The sequence below is a fragment of the Stenella coeruleoalba genome (genome assembly GCF_951394435.1).
Source record: "Stenella coeruleoalba genome assembly, chromosome: 7".
Taxonomy (NCBI): domain Eukaryota; kingdom Metazoa; phylum Chordata; class Mammalia; order Artiodactyla; family Delphinidae; genus Stenella; species Stenella coeruleoalba.
The window spans coordinates 87,605,665-87,626,065 of NC_137153.1; the positions used below are offsets into that span (position 1 = coordinate 87,605,665).

At 47.3% G+C, this 20,401-nt stretch overlaps 1 protein-coding gene across 1 annotated transcript in view; it reads left to right on the forward strand.

The window, feature by feature from the left end:
* ZCCHC7 (zinc finger CCHC-type containing 7) overlaps window positions 1-20,401 on the forward strand; it is a 298,518-nt gene that overhangs the window by 249,937 nt on the left and 28,180 nt on the right. The window contains exons 8-9 of the transcript XR_013829105.1: window positions 6,179-6,351; window positions 16,696-16,797. The gene's annotated coding sequence lies outside the window, so the exon portion shown is untranslated. The remainder of the gene's footprint in view (window positions 1-6,178; window positions 6,352-16,695; window positions 16,798-20,401) is intronic.

The following is a 20,401-nucleotide window of genomic DNA, read 5'->3' on the forward strand; positions in this document are numbered from 1 at the left end:
CAAGTTCATCCATGTTGCTGTAAATGGCAATATTTCATTCTTTTTATGGCTGAATAGTATTCCACTGTATATATATATACCACATCTTCTTTATCCATTCATCTGTTGATGGACACTTAGGTTGCCTCCACATCTTGGCTATTGTGAACAATGCTGCCATGAACATTGGGGTGCAAGTATCTTTTTGAATTACTGTTTTTGTTTTCTTCGGATATATACCCAGGAGTAGAATTGCTGGATCATACGGTAGTTCTATTTTTAGTTTTTTGAGGAACTTCCATACTGTTTTCCATCATAGCTGCCCCAATTTACATTCGTACCAACAGTGTACAAGTGTTCCCTTTTCTCCACATCCTTGCCAACATTTTTTATTTGTGGTCTTTTTGATGATAGTCATTCTGACAGGTGTGAGGTGATATCTCGTTGTGGTTTTTTGATTTACATTTTTCTGATGACTAGTGATGTTGAGCATCTTTGCATGTACCTGTTGACTATCTGTAAGTCTTCTTTGGAAAACTGCCTATTCAGGTCTTCTGTCAATTTTTTAATTGGGTTGATTGTTTTTGATATTGAATTGTATGAGCTGTTTATATATTTTGGATATTAACCTCTTACCAGTCATATCATTTGCAAGTATTTTCTCCCAGTTAGTAGGTTGTCATTTTATGTCGATGGCTTCCTTTACTATGCAAAGGTTCCATTTGTTTATTTTGCTTTTGTTTCCCTTGCCTAAAGAGACAGATCCAAAAAAATATTGCTACAATTTATGCCTATGTTCTCTTCTAGGAGTTTTATGGTTTCCAGTATTACATTTAGGTCTTTAATCCATTTTGAGTTTATTTTTGTATATGGTGTTAGCGAATGTTCTAATTTCATTCTGTTAAATGTAGCTGTCCAGTTTTCCCAGCACAACTTATTGAAGAGACTACCTTTACTCCATTGTATATTCCTGCCTCCTTTGTCATAGATTAATTGGCCATAAGTATGTGGGTTTATTTCTGGGCTCTCTGTTCTGTTCCATTGACCTATGTCTGTTTTTGTGCCAGTACCATACTGTTTTGATTACTGTAGTTTTGTAGTATAGTCTGTGGTCAAGAAGCATGATACCTCCAGCTCTGTTCTGCCAGTTGGTTCCTTCTTGATGCTCTGAGGGTAAATCTGTTCCCTGCCTCTCTCCCAGATTCTGGTGGCAGTCCTTGATGCTTCCACACATAACTCCACTCTCTGCCTCCATCTTCTCCTCTATGTTTCTATGTGCCTTGGCTTTAGGGCCGATCCTAAGGCCAAGATGGTCTCAAGGATCCAAGATCCTTAATTACCTCTGCAAAGACCCTATTTCCAGTTAAGTTCACATTCATGGGTACTGGGGATTAAGACTTGTATATATCTTTGAGGGGAACACTATCCAACCCACTACACACCCCCAAGAACTGTAAGAGGAATTGCTTCTACCATGCTGCACTTTGTTTTTATTCCCTGAGTTTTATAGGGGGATGCAGTATTTCATCTGTTATTCTTCTCTGAATCTGCATTCTGATTTATACTTTTCTTAAGGCTATTTTAATTATTTATAATTTCTCATCTTGCATATATTCTCATACCTGAATTCCTCTGTGAAATATATGTTGGGTAAATAAACATATGAACTGAAAAGCATCTCTCAGATTTGGGGACGTGTAGCTCCTTGGAGATCTTTACCAAAGGAGTTCCGAGATAGTGGTGGGCCAAGAAGCCAGACCACAGTGCACTGAGGAGGGAATGAGCAGCTGGGAAGAGGAGAAAATGTACATCTCTTTGTAAACCCTTGGCTATGAAAGGTTAACAGGACAGTGGACTCTGCCTGGTTGCTGTTGACAGGAAGGTGCTGAAAAGAGGATGTTGGAGGACAGAAGAAAACTCAATTGATGGCACTCAAGGAGGAGGGAAGGGATGTCTCCAGAAGGATGCCTGAAAGGAGTTGAAGGCAGGTGTGTAGACAGGTGAGCAAGGTGAGGAAATGGTATCCTCAGTGCCTCCCTTTCGATGGAGAAGGCTTTTCCAAGAATAAGGGAATAGGGTTGAGGGGAGTAGGGAGGTATAGAAGGATCACCAGAGACAAAAGGAAAGGGGAGATCTCTGGGGGGCCACTGGAATGGTGCTGGGGACCCAGGGCAGGTCAGAGACCAGGAGCTTCCTATCTCTTATTCCCTTGAGGGAAGGTCCTCTCTGGAAATGCCCTGTGGCAGCCCGCATGAGGACAGAAGGTGGGTACACGTGCAAAGGAAGGATTTCCTGTGGAGAAACCAGACCATCACTTCCTTCCCTCTGAGTTACCTGCTTCATATCAGAGTTCAGCCCTGTACACATTAGCGAATAGTCCTAACAGATTTTCACTTACGTCCCCCAAGTATGTCCACCAAACATAAGTTAGCCTTTTAAACATAACAGACCAGTGTAAACATATTGCTAATCAGATGTTGTCACAAGGACATGTGCCTTTTTGAGCTCTGATAACTTGTGACCTCCTCTCAAGGCCCCAGTTTCCTCGTCATAAAATTGGAAGCAGTGAGATTAACCTGGATGAGTTCTTAGTCGCTGTCTGCTCTGATGTTCTGTGGTCTAATGGTGACTGGAATCCCTGGGCTTAACCAAACCAGAATCACCACTGGCTTCACTCGAGCAATAGTGATGACCAGTGTGCAGCACTGCCTCTCTGTGGGCAGCCCTCAGTCTACCAGCAGCTCAGCAAGTCCCCAGCCTGCCCAGCTCCGTCATTGAATTCACATTAGCAACTCATGGCCCTTACAGTAAGCATCACCTGGCTGTCTTCCCATGACCCAGCCTCTGAGAGCCTTCTTACTCTATACAGTCTCCTTCTCCGTCCATCTTTCCAGCTACTCATGTCAGGCCCAACCTCTCTCCGAGGAGAGTCTTCCAGCTGATTCCTCGTGACCCCACAAGCCAATCCCTCATTCATGCCTCACCAACCAATCACAGGCGTGGCTGGTGCACAGCCTAGGAACTTTATATAAGTGCCATGATAGCTGGTTAAGCATCACACTTGTGGACCTTTTTAGGAAAAGTTGAGTATCAATCCCTTGATAATGAACATAATCCCTCCATTTGATACTGTTTCAGTAGGAAACCCAGTTTCAGCATGGGTCATGTCCCCTCACAGCACCTTTTTGAGCATACAACCAGTGTTAAGTGCTTAGAACTGGCTGTTGTATGGCAGCCTCATGGAGTCAGATCTCTATTTTTAGCTTTTACACAATTAATTGTTCAGTCCCCAAAGCCACAAGTAAGGAGCAGAGGTCACAGTAGAAAGTAAGAGCCACAGTTCCCATAGCAAGACAGATGGGAACCCATAAAGAACCCAGAGTTCACACCCCAACCCATGCCCTGGTCAGGTGTGGCCCACTCTGGACCTCCACACTGGGCCATCCAGCCAACTCAATAAACACTCCTTGAGTATCTCACCTGAGCCAGGTCCTGTGCTGACAAGGGCTCCCCTACTCTTGAGGGGCTCTTGTTTTCTCTAGTGGGTGAGACAGATTCAAACCCCATTCAGTTCTACAACAGATATTTACAGGATAGCTGTTATGTGCCAGGCACTGCACTGAAGTCAAGGTGCAGTGATGAGCCAGACAAGTATGCTGCACGCACTCGTGGGGCTTGTGGCCCATGGAGAAGACAGACTGTACGAGTGAGCTGCGTGCTGCAAAGTGTTCCTGGTGTAGCGTAGGGGCTCAAACATATGTTGATAGAATAAAGAGATAAAGGCCATGTCAGCTTTCTCCTTTCTAATAGGGTCCAGAATGGGGCCTGACCCAGGCGTCAGTAAATGAATGTAACTCACTGGTCCCCAGCACCATTCTGTGTGTGATATTACCAAAATAGGGATGACTAAAACCTTAGTGCACTGGACTGGGAGGTTGCCCTTCCAAATGGAAAGGTCCACAGCAGTTCCTTTGGGAAGGTGGCTTAAGGCTGGAGAGGGTGAGTGTGGCACTCCCATTGTAGGGTTTTGGGGAGGTACAGAGGTTGCTGGTGTTGCTGCGTCAAGCCTCAGGCAGACAAAACAAGACAAACCTTGCTAAATTATCATTGTGAGGTCTGTCGTTCAAACGGAAGATAAGAGCAAAGAAAATTCAAGTCTGCTAACGTAATGCTGGAGCAGAAATCACCCTGATCTTTCAGAAAACAACCACACAGACACTTCCTTAAAGAAGTTTAGTCCAGGAGGATTAATATTTTTTCTAATCAAAGTTCCCTGTTTTAGAAAGAAACCCCATGAGTTTCAATACTGTCGTCTGTTGTAATCCATCAGACATGTTTCCTGCCCTCAGAGAGCTTCCATTTTAACTGGAGGAGAGAGAAACCCTGAAATGGACGGCAGTAACTCAAGTTAAAAAGAAGCCCAGATGTGAAACTGTGCAGGAAGGGGTCACTTGCAGGGTCAGTGATGGTGGGAACCCAGGAAAACTTAACAGAGGAGGTGGAATTGGCCCTTGGAGCAGAGGGAAGACTTTGACGTGTAGGATAAGAGGAAATACGTTTCAGAAGAAATCCAGGTATAGGCAACATCCGGGATGTAGGAAAATCTAGAGCACACTTAAGTAAGAGGGCCTAGTTCATTAGCCTTGACCATGGATAACATGAAAGGGAGTAGAGGGAGGTAAATTGGAGCAAGATCACTGAAGGCTCCAAATTTCAGGCCAAGGAGTGTGGTCCTCTGTGTTTCATTTTCCTCATCCATAAACATGGAGATAATACCCTCTCTCCTGCAAGAATTAAAGTATCTAATACATATGAATTATATATATTACTTGCTTAGTGTCTGATAAATAGAAATGCTTCATAAACAGTAGCTAACACCATGGCAGTGGTAGCAATAGGGAACCATCACGGATTTTTTTTTTTTTTTTTTTTTTTGTGGTACGCGGGCCTCTCACCGTTGTGGCCTCTCCAGTTGCGGAGCACAGGCTCCAGACACGCAGGCTCAGCGGCCATGGCTCACGAGCCCAGCCGCTCTGTGGCATGTGGGATCCTCCCAGACCGGGGCACAAACCCGTGTCCCCTGCATCGGCAGGCAGACTCTCAACCACTGCGCCACCAGGGAAGCCCCATCACGGATTTTGAGTAGGGAAATGGATGGCACCCTCAGAGACGGGTTTAGATTAACACAGCACCACACAAATTAGCACTTTTAATGATATTAGTCCTGGGACTACCCTTGTGGCACAGTGGTTAAGAATCTGCCTGCCAATGCAGGGGACACGGGTTCGAGCCCTGGTCCAGGAAGATCCCACATGCCACGGAGCAACTAAGCCCGTGCACCACAACTCCTGAGCCTGCACTCTTGAGCCCCTGAGTCACAACTACTGAGCCCGCGTTCCATAACTACTGAAGCCCGTCAGCCTAGAGCTCGTGCTCTGCAACAAGAGAAGCCACCACGGTGAGAAGCCTGTGCACCGCAATGAAGAGTAGCCCCTGCTCGCAGCCACCAGAGAAAGCCCACGTGTAGCAACGAAGACCCAACGCAGCCAAAAATAAATAAATTTATAATAAAAATTTTTTAAATTAAAAAATATATATTAGTCCTTTTGGACATTGCTCTTCTAAGGACTTAAGTGTTATCTGCCTTTGCACAGAGGGTGGTGCTTGGTGGCATCAGTCAGGGTTCTCCAGAGAAACAAAACCAGTAGGATATGTATACAGAAAGAAAAAGATGTGTTTAAGCCCACACAGCTGTTGGGGATGGCAAGTCCAGAATGTGTAGGGCAGCCAGCAGGCTGGAAACTCAGGCAGGACTTCTGTCTTACAGTTTTGAAGCAGAATCCCTCCTTCTTCAGGAAACCTCAGTTTTTACCCTGAAGGTCTATCAGCTAATAGCATGAGGCCTCCCCACACTGTGGAGGGGAGTGTCCTTTACTGGCAGTCAATTTGTTGTAGATGTTAATTACACCTACAGACCACCTCCCCTGCAACATGTAGACTAGTATTTGACCAAACAGCTGGGTGCCATTACCTAGCCAAGTAGGTATACAGAATTAACCAGCACAGTGGTCTTTATCTCAAAGAGGGAAACTGAGGCAGAAACTTGGCAAAACCCTAATCCCTAGAACATGGTACCAGGCCTGCCAGATAACTTCTGTACCTTGGTAATCATTTTACATTATTTATTCCTGCTTCCTAGGTAAAAGCCTCCACAGACCAGAACCAAGCCAAACCTCTATGGAGTATATTGTGCCAAACGCTGATGCAGCCAGAGATGCAGACTTGGACTTGGTGCCAAGAAGCCCTTCCTGACTGGAGTTTCCAACAGTGGGACAGACCACCTGGGATGCAGTGGGCTCGAGGTCCCTGGAGGTGAGCAACCAGAGGAGATTCAAACATCCCCTGAGAGCGGGACCAGGCACCAGGAGGGAGCCCCTGCAGAGGGTCTGTGAATTCTGATAACCCTAGATACTATAAATGTCGCTCAGAAAAGTCCCTGCTTCTTCCTCCTCTCCACACCCCTCCCCTACCCCGAAGTGAGGCATCAGAGGTTGGAACCTCCCCGAAATGGAAACCATCTGCATGCCTTTCTCACCCTTCCTCCACCAGCCTCCTCTCCCCAGCCAGCTTCGCCTGGGTAATCTTTCTGGGAGGAGAGCTTGTCAAACCCGCCTCTGCCTCAGCCTCCTTTCACACCCCACCTCGTCCTCCACGCCTACCCGCACGGAGCCTCGGGGGGCCCAGGGGATCTACCATCGTCCTGGACAAGTCATGGGTCACCAACCACTTCTCTTCTGTGCCTACACCCAGTTAATCATTTCTTCCTGGTGATTTGCATGGCAACCCTCTTGCGCTTAGCTGCTCAGGGGAGTTTTCTGGTTTCATTGCCTCAATTAACATTGCCCTCCTGGGTCACTCTGGATTCCCCTGCCAACCCACCACAGACCTGGCCTCTGAAGCCTGCCTGTCTGTGCTCCAGGGGGTTCTTGTCTTCTCATGGGCCTTCCCTTACCATCAGCAAGCCAGGCTATGCATGCAGCACCATCTTGCAAGGGATGGGGAGATCTCGGCCACGGCAGGATTCTTGAAGTTCTGGTGGATGTCAGAGCTGCAAAGGCCTGAAAGATTGTCTAGTTTACTCTGGCCCACCCGACTTCACCCCCACTTTACAGATGGGGAAACCGAGGCCAGCACAGGGAAAAGCCTTGCCCATGGTCATTCCTCAAGTCAGAGGAAGAGCCAGGCCTAGGCTTTGGGGCCCTCTCCCTCAGCCCCTTCTGTCTCCCTCTGCCACACTTTGACAACAGAAAACAGAAAGCATCTCTGAAAACATCAACATGTTAGGAGTGAGTTAAAAAATGTGTTTCATGTTTAAATATTGAATCTCAACAATGTTGTTCCCTCCAGGCAGCTGTTTGCAAGAAGCTCTGGGTGTAGCCATGAGCTGGGCTGTGGCATGGAGCCAGAGGGCAGGAGGGAGAAGAGACCTACCTCCCCGCCAGCCAGGAGCTCTTTTAGTACAGCGAACTGAGCACCTCCTAAGTCACACTGCCCCACACAGTCATTACCAGGAGTCAGGGAACAAATGAACATGAAGATACAGGAACTAGACCCAGAGGACAGGGAAAAAATTAGAAAGGAAGGGCGAAGCAGCAGTAGATCCAGGGAACACGGGGTAGATACCTCAAAGACCTCAAGTTCCTGGACCATCAGGGGCCAACACAAGTCCCAGCACTTGCTATAAAAGATCATCTTGGGGTTTCCATGACAAAGAAACTGTCAAATCAGAAAGCCACCATTCTACAAGCTGGAGGACCTTCAGAAATTAACAAATCTAGAAACCTGTATGGTACATATGGGGAAACTGAGGCCCATAAAGAGCTTCATATCCTGCACTGAGTTAGGGGCAGAGCCAGGACTGGAGTCCAGGCGCCTGCCTCCCAGTGTGGGACTCTCTCCATGAGCCAGAATGGGCCATGGGGCCAGCGTTTGGAGGAGGTTTGGAGAAGGGGACGTCAAAGACCAGGTGTTGAGCTCTTTGGAGCCCTGGAGGCTGGTGAGGCAGAAACACCACAGAGGAAACCTGGGGTGTCTCTGTGACAACAGACTTCTGAGGAGCTGTGGAGAAACCAGGGTGGTTGCCATGGGGGAAAGAAGGGCTGTGAAAGTGAAATTTGCAATTTGTGAGACAGGGAAACTGAAAATGTGCTCTCCATCCGATGCAAATTATCTGTGGCTTTTTGTCCCACGCCTGCAGCAGCTCACAGCATATACAACACCAGGATCCATGGGGCTTGGTTCCCATGGTCTGCAGCCAGGAAAATGGGAACAGAGAAGGCTTCCCTTGGTCAGGGAGGGATGTGTTGGGATGCCCAGGCCCCATGTGGAGCTGTCCTCTGGGCTGAGAGCGGGCCTCCTTTGTATCTGGCTTAGGCAACTCTGTTAGGGACTACCTCCTAGGCAACAGCACTCAGCCCCCCGCCCAGGTCAGCTCTGGACTCCCTGCCCTCCCCATCTCCTGCCACACCCCTTTGTTCTGCCCCCAGATACCCCCACATTTTCATTCCTGCAAGAATTTGCTCATCCTGTGTCTTCTGCTGTTAATGCCCTCCTTCCTTTGCTTCTTCAACCCTGTCAGCCTGGTCAGATATTCCATGAGGAAACCTCCCCTTCTGCTCCAGGCACCATCAATGTCTCAGCTGTGCCTCTCAACCTCCTCACCTAGCCTACATCTATTGTACTTTCAATTGTCTATTTACTTTCTCAGTCTCCCACAGAAGACTGGGAGCCCCTCGAGGGCAGGTACTATGTCAGGTTCGTCTTTGTATCCCAAAAGCCAGGCACTTCGCTTGGCGCCCATTAGAGGCCAGGATGCAGGCTGCCACCGTGCCCGTCAGAGCCAGGGCAGACATTGCTAATCAATCATGATCTCCTTTCCCTTGGAGTCTCAGAAGGCTTCACTCTTCAGCATAGAGTTCCAGGCAGGCACTGCCCAGCAACCAAGACTGGCTTTCTTGATGAAACTAGTGACTCATTAAATGTGTGACTCAGATCTCAGCTGGGGGCTATTGGCCCCTCACAGATTCGGCTCCAGTGCCATGCTCTGTGCTTACCATGATTGCTGAGAGATGCAAAGCTGACTGCCTCATGGTGCCTCAGCATCACTCCTGAAGCAATCCAGGCAGGAAACCCACAACCTTTCTCAGCCCACAAACACATGCACACATGCACATACTTGCCCACATACACAGTCCCACATGTTCACACGCACCCACAGGCACACACTTACACACGTATTCCCACTCATATGCACACATTCACACATGCTCACGTATACATACACCCACACATGTACATACCTAGACATGCAGCCACACTCCTACATACCTAGACATGCACGCTGACACACACACATGCTCTCACACATATATACATATTCACACACGCATGCACACACTTGTGTCACACACATACATTCACACACTCACAAATACACTCCCGTTAAACATTTTGTGAGTTTGGGGAACTTCAGTGAAGATTTCAGGGCTGCAGGGAGGTGTCACGTGACACAACGCATTGTTCCCGCTGTCCTTGCAGTTCCTTCTACCCATTCTCTCTGCCTTCTCGCCATCTCTTCCCTCCATTCCTCCAGCACTGTCCCACCCCAGTGTCAAATTTTTGTCCCTCTGTTTTGCAGAGCCATTCTGCTGCCCACTCTGGAGCTAGGGACGGGCCATGCCTGTGCCCGCAGATCCCCACCCACCCAGAGTCGGTTGAATCACGTTTCTCCATCTGGTTTCAAATATTGTTATGAGTAGATAGATAGCTTTAACAAAAGACATTTTGTCTACAGCTCTCCGCTTCCCATTCTAAACTAACACGGTTCAATGACAAACACCGTTTAAAGCCTCTACTCGGTGCCCGTCATCATGCCCAGCATTGAAAATAGGGACAGTACTGTCCCTAAAAGAGCACCAGTCTAATGGCAAAAACAAATAGTGACAAGTAAAAGGTGTGATTAATGCCATGCCTGGAGGCAGAAGAATGACTTTCCTGCTGTGATATGAAGGATGACCAAATCCCAGGGGAACAAGATTGGGAGGGTCATCTCAGGCAGGAGGGACAGCGTGTACAAAGGTGCAGGACAGAAAGAGCACAGCTGGCATCCTGTGTAGAGCTGAGGGTAGAGGAGCAGCTTGGAGGAGCAGAGCAAGCAAGCGGAGGCCAGACTGCACCCGGGCCTGGGGCTGGGGCTGTGACTCCGTCCTGCCAATGACGGACCCTGCGCCACTTGCGAAAGCCATGGTTTGAAGGGGAGCCAGTATCACAGACGTCTTCCCCCAAACCGGCTGAGCCATGTGCCCATCTGTTCATCACCAAGGCTTTGGAAGAGTGTTCAGGGTCTGACTCTTTTCCAACAAACACACATATCAGAGGCAATCAAGGTCTGATTCCTGTCACTGTCGATTAGTTTCACCTGTACTTCAACCTCGTCTAAATGGAATCATCCAATATGGACTCTTTTGTCTCTGGCTTCTTTAGTTCACTGTATCTGTGAGATTCACCCCTGGGGAGAATCTTTTAAAACTTTGTTTCAAACATTGAGAGTTGGGGTGTGAAACTTAGAGGAGCCCAGACTTAACAGTTTTCTAATCACCCCACTGCAGAAGCAGGGCTCTCATGAAAATTAGCTGTCATCCTCTTCCTTTAAAAGCTTACACAGAACATAAGCCTCAAGGACCACGATGTATAGCAAGCTCCCCCACCTGCATTGAGCGGCAAGAGTCTCACTCCAGTCCACGACTTAAGAGACTCTATTAAATCCAGGGTGGATTTTCTATGCCCAGTGGTTTTCCATTTTGTCTTTTAATGTTTACTTTAAGGACTTAATTTTAACAAAAGAGCCAAATTACCACCACGCTTTAAAATGAACTTGTTTAGGGGAGTTAAAAACAGACTTCAGAATGTGGAGCTTTAATTAACTTTGAAAGATGGTAATTAAACAGCCCCTGTGCCTGTCTCATACTTTGCAAAAGCAAAGAAGAGAGACCAGAGACTGGAAGTTCTCACCTTGGCAAAACACTGAGCCACCTGAAGAGCTTTAAAGTTCCACACATCCAGGCTGTACCCCCAGACCGACAACATCCGAATCTGCTGGGTTGGAACCCAGACACCGGGATAGTTTTTTAAGCTCTCAGATTCCAGTGTGCATCAGAGGTTGAGAATCTCTGCTTTAGATTGATTGACAGCTGTGGACAGTGATGGGATGAGAGACTTGAAGAAAGGGAAACGGGTAAGGCTGAGAGACATGGAGAGGGCTTCACACTAAAATACATCTTCACTTTGGAAGGAAACGAGAGGGCCACAACCAAGCCACAGGACACCAGAGGACATTTCCAACCTCTGAGGAAGAATTCTCTTATGGGATGAACTGCGCCCCCGCCCCAAATGTTGAAGCCCTAACCCCTAGTACCTCAGAATGTGACTGTGTCTGTAGATACAGCCTTTATAGAAGTAATTAGGTTAAAATGAGGCCATTAGGATGGGCCTTAATCCAATATGACTGGTGTCCTTATAAAAAAAGGAAATTAGGACAGACAAAACACCAGGGGGCACATGCACAGAGGGATGACCCTGTGAAGAGGCAGCAAGAGGGTCACCGTCTACAAGCCAAGGAAAGAGGCCTCAGAGGAATCCAACCCTGCCAGCACCTTGATCTTGGACTTCCATCCTCCAGAACTGTGAGGAAATTAATTTCTGCTGTTTTAAGCCACCCAGTCTGTGGCATTTTGTTATGGCAGCCCAAACAGACTAATACATTCCATGTAGCTCTTTGGCCATATGTGTAAAGAGCCTTACAAGGGTTATTCCTCTGGCCCAGTATCTCCACTTCTCGGACCCTACCCTATAGATTAACCAGGAATGGCCTTAAAGAATTATCAGCTAAGATGTCCACAGAGTATTCTTTATAGTTGTAGTTATTGGCAATGTTTGACAGTGGGAGAATGAAGAAGTAAATGATAGCAATCAATTCAACTGAGCAAGAAGAAGCCATTAAGTTATTAAGATTTTTAAAGTTGCACATTCAGCATGATCTCTCACCTATGTGAAAATTCATTGACCTTGATCCTGATCAAGAATCTAAGCCCGATGGGCTTCCCTGGTGGCGCAGTGGTTGAGAGTCCACCTGCCGATGCAGGGGACACGGGTTCGTGCCCTGGTCCAGGAAGATCCCACATGCCGCAGAGCGGCTAGGCCCATAAGCCATGGCCGCTGAGCCAGCATGTCCGGAGCCTGTGCTCCGCAACGAGAGAGGCCACGACAGTGAGAGGCCCACATAACGCAAAAAAAAAAAAAAAAAAAAAAAAAAGAATCTAAGCCCGAGATCTCTTGACTCCATCCCAGGCTGCTGGCCACGTGTCTCCTTTCTTTGGCCTCCAGCATCTAAGTTACCTACAGGTAGCACCCCCTCCCCAACACACACAGACCCACAGAGAGTCTTCTAGCTTTCCAGCTTGTACCTCTACCTACCCATCTCTAGCCCAAACCCATACACAGGTGTATGCATATGAAAAAATGTGTTGAGATGTAACTGCACTTTATGTAAGTTATACGTCAGTTTTTAAAAGTATTTTGAGGTGCAGTGGAAAAAGGCTGGAAGTTAATATGATAGGTACACAGGTGACTGATACAGAGTCTGTGGATCTGCAAGAGGCTGGGGCAGAAGGGTCAGTTTGACTTGGGTTGGAAGTGTGCATGGAATCAGGGAAGGCTTCCCCTGAGAGGTGGCTCCTCTACTAAGGCTCAAAGGCTCAAAGAACGAATGGTGGAGTTAGAGTGTCTCAGAAATTCTCGTTCACAGGCTCGGAGGCCAGTGGGGGATGATTTCAGGTGGGAAGGTGGGGCTGGGGCATGGAGGGTGCTGGGAAGGGACGAGGGACAGGACAGGTCTGCAGATGGAGCTATCTGTTGTGCTGATTCCAGGAAGGATCCTAGCATGGCAAGTTGAGTGATCTGTGTTGTCAGTGATCTCAGAGCGGGGTGGGGGGAGGTGGGTCAGGTGGCAGTGCTAGCTGTGGGGTGCAGGGGAGAACGGGGGGATGCAGAGGTGGAGTCTGGGGTCCAGGTGATGTGGCCGAGGTCCCAAGTCACTGTACTTTGGGGATACAGATGGGTGGGCCAGGCACAGATGGAGGGCTAGGCTCTGTGGGTCTGTGTGTGTGAGGAGGGGAGGAGGGAACTGATAGGGAACTTAAAGTTCGGGAACCAAAGAAGATAGACACCGGGGGATGGGGCAAGAAGATCTCAGGACAAGGTCTTGGGTTGTGGCCTTGAACCCAGGCTGGCTCTGGTGTTCTTGGCTGATCTGTTTTCTCTTTGTTTGTTTTTATAAGATAAGATTGGAAAGGATTCTTAGAGATTCCCCTCCTCATTCTATTTTATTTTGTATGCCCTTTTATGTCCCCCTTACCCCGATTTACAGAGGACAACACAGAGGCCCAGAAAAGGGTAGAGAGTTGACAAGGAAGGGGAAGGTGGGTGGGTTAAGCGATGTGAACCAAACACGTAAGGGACCTGGCAGGTGTCCCAGGCTTGGCCTGCTCACTTCAGAGCAGCCCTGACCAGGAGGACCACAGAAGAGACCCTGCCCCCTGTCACCTAGAGAGACCCTGAGCCAGTCATTTCAGGAGTGTGACCCAAATATAATGTAGAAATGTGCCTGGTGTATTTGTATAGATCAGCAGCAGTTCCTTCTGAATTTCTGTTGGGTATTTTGCTTGGTTTTGTTTTTTTTTTAATTATCCAGATTAGCATTAGGGGAATTCTCACGATGAAAGGGTCCCCATTTTGTAAGACCAGCTGTCAAAGTGGAAGTGAGCACATGCCAGGCTTGCCCACCAGCCAACGTTTAGCAGTGAGAAGACAGTGGAGCCCCCCAAACCCCACTTTCTACCTTGTCATGAATTAATTTCTCCTCACTGTGTAAACAACATGGGCTTTGTAAATGCAGCTCTTTCCTAATGTTTAAGTACATTTGCTCTTGTAATGAGCTGAGACCCCAATAACCAGCAATGCAAACCAGCCCTCTTTTCCCAACAAGGCCACCCCCTGGTTTCTGATGCTGGAGGGACAAGTTTGGGACCACTGGGTTGGAGGGCTTTGGAAGGAAGACAGAGAAAAAGATGAGCCTGGATGTAGATGAGGACCTGGGTCTGTGCATCTGCTCGCAGTTGTTTGATGAGGGTCTACACCACGAAGGGGTCACCCTCGTCATCCACCTCTAGGCCTTCACCACTGCCGTTCTTTCCCCGTCATTTCTTCCTCCCACCTCTCCGTACAGCAAAATCCTACCATGTTCAGCGGCCAGCTCAGTGAAGCCTGGCTGGGCAAGCGGGCAACAGAGAGCTCAGGCTTCAGGGCGGGCAGACCTCTTAGGATTGCTGTGAAGATCTCACATTCACGGCCACCACCAGGGCCACCGCGGCCTGGCACCAGTCACTCATCCTCTGTGGTCGCCCAACACTTTGCACATTTGTATGCTTTGTTTCAGAACAATAAGCATTGAAGCTGCAGAACTGAACACGTTCTAAGATCCATTTTTTGAACAAATGAAAATAAGACTACTGTTTACGTAGACATGAATATAGATGTTTGGGAATGTGTGCATTCTTTATATATATAAGAAATATGTCTTTATATATTCATAGAAAGAAATCTGACGGATACATACGAAACTATTCCTCTTGCTTATATCTAGGAAGTGGGTTTGGTTTCATATTGTTTGAATTTATTATGAGCATGTATTAGGTTTTTAAGCTTTTAACTGACGTTTCTGAAGAAGAGATGTTTCCTGGGTTTGATCTGTCTTCTCCCCTGGCTGGACATGCCTCTGTCCCCCAGTGCCAGCCCAGGCCAGGGCACAGGGCAAAGTGGGCAAATGTTTGTTAAGTGAATCACGGAGAGTGCAAGGGTGAGCCCTGGCCAGCCGTCCCAGAGGCAGGGACATGATGCTGTCGCATCACAATGCTGAAGGGCACTCGTGAGTCCTCAGGAAATGTTTGTTGAATGAATGATGAATGATGAATGAATGAACGAACGGACAAATGAGAATCCAGTCTGAGTGATCAGAAATTCTGAGTTTTATGTTTCTGAATTAACAGTTTTTTAATGTTTTAATATTGGGAACCAAGGAGACAATGAAATAGAAGATACCAACAGAAGGGGTCTTGGAAATATTTTATCAATAAGTGTAAATTTTTTTTTTCATTATGAAGTAACAGAACTATGTTTCAGAAGTTTCAAAAAGAAAGAAGAAATGGGTATAATCACACCATGCTAACATACGCACTCTGCCTATTTTCACGCAGTTCCTTCAGGCTACATGAATGTGTGCACATTTGCCTAATCTACACATTACGTAGCGGACTGCTCACACCCTTTTGTGTCATGCTTTTTAAAAAAACTTACTGTTATATCCTCAGCCTTTGTCATCCTGTTATAAAGTCCCCAAACTATTATGAGTGCAGTTGACTTCATTAAGGGAGCATAGGTAATTTATTTAGGCAACCGTCTGTTGTTATATTGAAGTAGCTTCCCTTTTTTATTACAGCACTGTATTAATTTTTTAACTACTAGCTTTTGCCCAGTGTCATATAATTTTACTCTGGGGTGCCATTCAGAGTTGCTTCGGCACCTCAGGTCCATGTGTCCAGAAGCAAAGGAGAGCTGAGCAATCTCAAAGTGGCTGAGCCACAAATTATTAATTTACCAGTCCACACGAGATAAGGAGCTTACACCAGAGTCAATCACTGCTTCCTTCATTGAGAAAGTCTTGCTATGAAAAGGTCAGCTGAACTACACTGTGAGCCTGGTGACACAGTGATGTACATTCTGGTGCAAACTCCTTATTCCTTCATGGACATTTAACCAAGAATTCTCAGACCAGTGCTGGTCTGCAGGTCTCATCCTGAGTAGTACTTGTCTGTACAGCTTCACTGAGCACAGGTGGATTTTGTGGGAAAATTTACCTCTGGGGGGATTCGTGCTTGGGTTTTGGAAGAGAATAACAGTCCCTCCCCTGAGCCTGGCGCTGTACTGTGGCCTTCCTGTGCAACCACACATAAAGGGTGCCCCATCCTGCAGCTGCTGTACCGCTGCTCCCATGTACCGCTGCGTCGTGTTTCTGCACTGCCATACGCAAGCGTGAACAGCCAGGCTGCCCCTGGAAGGGAAGAGAGCCCAGGCAGCTCAGTCTGAAGGGCCACCATGACAGTTGTGCAGTTGACGTATTTCATAGGACACTTAGGATAGTGTTAAAGACAGAAATTTTTCAATTGAATTTCAATTATTCTCAGAAAAGAAGAGGGAAGGATTTTTCAGGATTCTAAGCTGAAAAGTGACATAGTCAGGTTTGCATTGTAGAAGGAGCAACTACTCTGTGGAGAACAGACTAGAGGGGGTGAAACCAGAAGGGGAGATTCTAGTGGGAGGGTCAGAACTAGATTAGTAGCCTTCACCCTTCCTCACCCACACTCTGGCCTCAGCCTCATCATGGCAGGAGTGTACTCTCCTAGCCCTAGACTTTTTTGGGCTTAGTCTTATAACTTACTTTGGTCAATGGAATAGGGCAGGAGTGACAGGATACCAGTTCTGAGACTTGACCTTAAGAGGCCTCCCATGTTTCCACCTGCCATGTTGTGCATCTTCCATCACCAGGAGAAGGATGTGCCCAGCTAGCCCGCTGATCCTGGAGGATGGGAGACACATGGAGCAGAGCCACCCCTCCCACTTGTGGACTCATGGACCAGCCCAGCTTAGGTCAGTGGAGCTGCAGAACCATGAGAAAGAACTACCTATTACTGTAGGCCACTGAGAATTTGTGGCTGTTTGTTAGGCAGCATTGCTGCAACAGCGGTAACTGATACAGTGAGGATGGGAGGAAGTGAACAAAGCCAAGGAATACGTAAGCAAGCAGATGGAGCTGGTGGTCAACTGGGCATGTGGGCGAGACTGACAGAGAGTCTCAGAGGGTTCGGATATTGGGTTCAGGTTTCTGGGTGTTTGAAGGTGCAGTGCCTGGGCTGGAGGACACAGGGGAAAAGGACAGGAAGTGACCTCCCACATTAGACTTACGTCATCAGCTCCCTCTCCTTGCCCCTGATCCTTTCTTTTTCTTTGTTTCTGAAGGAGACCGGGGCCTGTGTTTCTCAGGATAAGCCCCTCAGGGGCTGAACCACCGAGCGGGATTACATGCATCCCTACCACACTCAGCGACCCACGGGCCTCCGTCTCTGTCAGAACACCTCCTCCATTACAGACACATTCGAACAAGCCCTGATTTGGACAAGGGGGTGAATTAGTCTTCCCGGCCATGGGGGCCATTCAAGAGAGGCCTTGAGATTTCCCAGGGCTAAATACCTGCCTTTGCAGCAGTGAAACCGCCCAAAATATTCACTTTTTATTTTCAGCTAGACAAGTTGAACTCAATTTGCATTGGATAATTATTTTCAATTAAGTGATAACAATCCTGTTTTGTGCAAAAATAATCTTGTCCAAAGGCCAAACAGTTTATCCCATACAAGAAACAAGGAGGCAGTGATGGGGTAGGCCTATCAGCATGTTCTCCAGGCAGCAGAGGGATGCCCCAGCCGAGCTGCTCATGGGGCACCTCTAACGCCGTGGGCCACGTGGGACCATTGGCCTGGTTTGCCCTCTGATCCCCTGCCCTGCTGCCGCTTTTTTCTGCTTTGAACTAAGAAGGAAGCACCTCCTGACGACTGCCAGGTGCTAGAAGAGCAACTGGTGCAGAGAAAGGCCCAGAACAGAGGCAGGAGACCTGAGTTCCAGACTAGCTGTGTGTCCCCAGGCAAGTCATCCCCGCTCTGGGCCTCAGGATCCTCTGTATGGGGAGCAGCAAGGTTAGAGGTACGGACTGCTCCAGCTCAGATGTTCTGTGATTCTGTCCTGGTCACCCAGAGCAGCCTAGGTCTAGAGCCAGGTTTTCTATAGGGGAACCAGCTAAGCAGCTAAGCCCTGCTTCCTGGGTATTCCCTGTGCTGCTAGGCGGAGGTTCACCCCTACCAGGCAGAGGGAACAGGGACTGAATTCTGAAGCCTTATTCAGGAGGAGCTTGTTCAAGCCTTCTCATGTGTTCAGGAGCAGATAGCTCCCAACCAGGGGCTTCAGGAGCTGGAGGACTGAATCCCAAAAGATCACAGAAATGGGAAACATCCCAAGGTGTTTTTGTTGGGCATGCACTCCCACACCTGCAGCAATGGAGCGCTCACTTCTTCCCCAGCAGGCCCTTTGCCACACCAACCCTTGTGGGAAACCTGTCTGAAAGGCCTCTCTGCCTCCCCAAGACACATGGGCCTTGGGTCCTCCTGAATTGTCTCTTTCGTCCACCCACCCTGCTGACCTCAACCACTGCCCAGTCAAGCCATGATATCAGGTTTAAGGAAGCTATGATGCTGTTCACTTGGCTCTCCAGGCAGCACACCCAGCCAGACCCATCCCTCGTCAGACCTTCTGATGCCCGATGTTGCCCACAATGGTCAGCGTGTGCAGGTTATTTTGAGTCCATTTTCTCACTTGCCACTATTTGGTGCATCTTGTTTAGCTCTTCATAGAGCCACGTGGACCTGCAAGTCTCGTTGCTTTTTGGAGACATCATACTCCTCATTGGACTAGAATTCTTTTTTTTAATATACTTTTATTTTATTTTATTTTATTACTTCTACTTTTATAGATATTTTATTTAATTCTATGGGTTAAAAAAAATTTTTTTTACATCTTTATTGGAGTATAATTGCTTTACAATGGTGTGTTAGTTTCCGCTTTATAACAAAGTGTATCAGTTATACATATGTTCCCATATCTCTTCCCTCTTGCGTCTCCCTCCTTCCCATCCTCCCTATCCCACCCCTCTAGGTGGTCACAAAGCACCGAGCTGATCTCCCTGTGCTATGCGGCTGCTTCCCACTAGCTATCTATTTAATGTTTGGTAGTGTATATATGTCCATGCCACTCTCTCACTTTGTCACAGCTTACCCTTCCCACTCCCCATATCCTCAAGTCCATTCTCTAGTAGGTCTGTGTCTTTATTCCTGTCTTACCCCTAGGTTCTTCATGACATTTTTTTCCTTAAATTCCACATATATGTGTTAGCATACGGTATTTGTCTTTCTCTTTCTGACTTACGTCACTCTGTATGACAGACTGTAGGTCCATCCACCTCATTACAAATAGCTCAGTTTCATTTCTTTTTATGGCTGAGTAATATTCCATTGTATATATGTGCCACATCTTCTTTATCCATTCATCTGATGATGGACACTTAGGTTGTTTCCATCTCCGGGCTATTGTAAATAGAGCTTCAATGAACATTTTGGTACATGACTCTTTTTGAATTATGGTTTTCTCAGGGTATATGCCCAGTAGTGGGATTGCTGGGTCATATGGTAGTCCTATTTGTAGTTTTTTAAGGAACCTCCATACTGTTCTCCATAGTGGCTGTGCCAATTCACATTCCCACCAGCAGTGCAAGAGTGCTCCCTTTTCTCCACATCCTTTCCAGCATTTATTGTTTCTAGATATTTTGATGATGGCCATTCTGACTGGTGTGAGATGATATCTCATTGTAGTTTTTTTTTTTTTTTTTTTGTGTTACGTGGGCCTCTCACTGTTGTGGCCTCTCCCGTTGCGGAGCACAGGCTCCGGACGCGCAGGCTCAGCGGCCATGGCTCACGGGCCTAGCCGCTCCGTGGCATGTGGGATCTTCCCGGACCGGGGCACGAACCCACGTCCCCTGCATCGGCAGGTAGACTCTCAACCACTGCGCCACCAGGGAAGCCCCCATTGTAGTTTTGATTTGCATTTCTCTAAGGATTAATGATGTTGAGCATTCTTTCATGTGTTTGTTGGCAGTCTGTATATCTTCTTTGGAGAAATGTCTATTTAGGTCTTCTGCCCATTTTTGGATTGGGTCGTTTGTTTTTTTGTTATTGAGCTGCATGAGCTGCTTGTAAATTTTGGAGATTAATCCTTTGTCAGTTGCTTCATTTGCAAATATTTTCTCCCATTCTGAGGGTTGTCTTTTGGTCTTGTTTATGGTTTCCTTTGCTGTGCAAAAGCTTTGAAGTTTCATTAGGTCCCATTTGTTTATTTTTGTTTTTATTTCCATTTCTCTAGGAGGTGGGTCAAAAAGGATCTTGCTGTGATTTATGTCATAGAGTGTTCTGCCTATGTTTTCCTCTAAGAGTTTGATAGTTTCTGGCCTTACATTTAGGTCTTTAATCCATTTTGAGCTTATTTTTGTGTATGGTGTTAGGGAGTGATCTAATCTCATACTTTTACACGTACCTGTCCAGTTTTCCCAGCACCACTTATTGAAGAGGCTGTCCTTTCTCCACTGTACATTCCT